The sequence below is a fragment of the Piliocolobus tephrosceles genome, unplaced genomic scaffold (genome assembly GCF_002776525.5).
Source record: "Piliocolobus tephrosceles isolate RC106 unplaced genomic scaffold, ASM277652v3 unscaffolded_19, whole genome shotgun sequence".
NCBI classification, from domain to species: Eukaryota; Metazoa; Chordata; class Mammalia; order Primates; family Cercopithecidae; genus Piliocolobus; species Piliocolobus tephrosceles.
The window spans coordinates 82,859-85,073 of NW_022300975.1; the positions used below are offsets into that span (position 1 = coordinate 82,859).

At 43.0% G+C, this 2,215-nt stretch overlaps 1 non-coding gene across 1 annotated transcript; it reads left to right on the forward strand.

The window, feature by feature from the left end:
* The first annotated feature begins 1,589 nt into the window (after positions 1–1,589).
* LOC111545333 lies at positions 1,590–1,696 on the forward strand. The gene has a single exon (XR_002732407.1). It is a non-coding gene; the product is annotated as a U6 spliceosomal RNA (small nuclear RNA).
* The last annotated feature ends 519 nt before the right edge of the window (positions 1,697–2,215 follow it).

Genomic DNA, 2,215 nt, shown 5'->3' on the forward strand with positions numbered 1-2,215 from the left:
TTGGGGTTGTAAAGTCAACTACTTAATGAAGAAAATGAAGAGATTAAGTTAGATTTTCTTTATTTGCAAGCAACCAACATTGAAAACGTAAATAAAAGCTATCAGTTGAAAGACAGAATAGCACTTTACATTCTCCTCCTGGGAAAACATGAAAGTTAGGAATTTGAGGATTCAGTTAAGGGAAAAGATAATGAAAATGTCATATATTTTCATATTGTATCCCAAGAGAAGTTGATCATCTTAAATTAGGTAACTGATTTATATAAAAAGCATACTTTGTAACATAGAATTATTGAGCATCTCCTGTGTGCCAGCATCTTCTGTGTGCCAAGGCACTGTTTTAATGATAATGATACAAAATTTGATGATGATGATACGATAGTGAACACACAGACAAAAATCCCTGCCCTTGTGGAGATTACTTTCTGATGGAGATTACTTTCTAAGAGAATAAACCATAAGTAGGTAAAACATATGGTATGTTAGAAGATAATGAATGTTATGGAGAAAAAATAATTTATCTAATTTTGGTCATTATAGGAAAAAAAAATAAGTAGAGGTTCCTCTTCAAAGGGACTTTCCTCCCAGTCTAATTGAGAATAGATAGTAACCTCTCTTAGAAGCAAAATGTACTCAAAGAATTGTGCTAATATTCTTCAACATCTTCTAGCTGTCATAAAGAAATCAATATACTCTGTGTTCTTAGCTCCCACATTTTAGCCTAGATATTTGCCCTGGCATGCCTGAACCAGTCCAAGGAAGCATTAGGTCATAGCCTACTCCTCTTCCTTATTTGGAAGTGCTTTTGCTTCTCTCAGTGTTCCACAAGTTACTTCCTCTCTTCCTTTGTTCTTCTTTGCCTTTGCCTCTTTTGGGAATTCTAAGTTGCTAGCCAATCGGGTGGAGTACAGAATGTAAGGTCCCATTATAGCCAATGGAAACCAAACCAGACACAGCAGTAGGGTGGACGTGTCAGGTTATAAATGACCCTGTCTCCTTTGCTCATGTGTGCTTTCCTGGCAAGACTGCTAGTGAGTGGCACCCTTTCTGCAGAAAGTAAACTAGCCTTGCTGAGAGATCCTTTGTCTCAGTGTTGATTTTTGCGACATCAAGCACCCGTTCCCAACAATTTGGTGGCCTATATGGGGAATAAGATTCCCCTCTGGGACAATCTTTTCCCATGGGGAGGCACCCTGCCACCCATTGCGGTGGCCCCAGGAGGAGAACCGGGACCTACCCTGTGCGAGGAATATACTTGGATTCTCAGCAACATGGGTAAAGAGAGAGGCTTGCGGGACCACGGTGACCAGGTGACTTCATGCACAGGCCAATGTAGGAAAAGTCACAAGAAGGCGGCAAAATACTTCCTTGGTGGTCAGCTTTCGAGGCTGAGTAATTGTGTGTATGTGTGAATGATTATCTGTGCTACGAGTCCTCCTGTTCGGCAGAATGTGTGAACATAGACGGAAAGAGTATAAGGGACCTCCAAACGGGAAAGGGAGGAAGGTTAACCTCTTGGGAAAGAGAATTGGGGAGGCATCTCTGGTGTGAGAGATTGAGTCTTTAGCAAGCTTTTAAAGACTGGACAGGTGCTCGCTTCGGCAGCACATATACTAAAATTGGAACGATACAGAGAAGATTAGCATGGCCCCTGCGCAAGGATGACACGCAAATTCGTGAAGCGTTCCATATTAAAAAAAAAAAAAAAGACTGGACAGGTGAGAAATCTCCAGTCTGAAGGATCTGGGGGATTGGGCCTCCCCGGGAGAAAGATAGGCAAGACATCTCTAGTATGTGAGATTGGACTTATCTAGGATCAAACATGGGAAAAGGCCCTTGGCAAGCCTCCAGAGGAAGGGAGGGTGAGAAGCCTCTAGTAGGAGAGGTTGAGCCCCCTTCCATGCACCCAGGAGTGCTGGAAACCTCCAGCAAGGGGGGTTGAAAGCTCCAGGAAAAAGGCCTGTTCTAGTTAGGCACCACCCCAAACCTTCAAGATAGGAAATGTTCCGAGTAAAGCAGGGAAAATAAAGAGCTGTGGCTCCAGCAGTATTAGTTGAAGAAGGTAGAAAATTAACCTTTGGGGGGGAATTAATTGTAAGCATGCCCCACCAAGGTAGAGCTATTTTAAATCAAAAAGCAAGGGGCCAGGTGCGGTGGCTCAAGCCTGTAATCCAAGCACTTTGAAAGGCCAAGACGGGCAGATCACAAGGTCAGG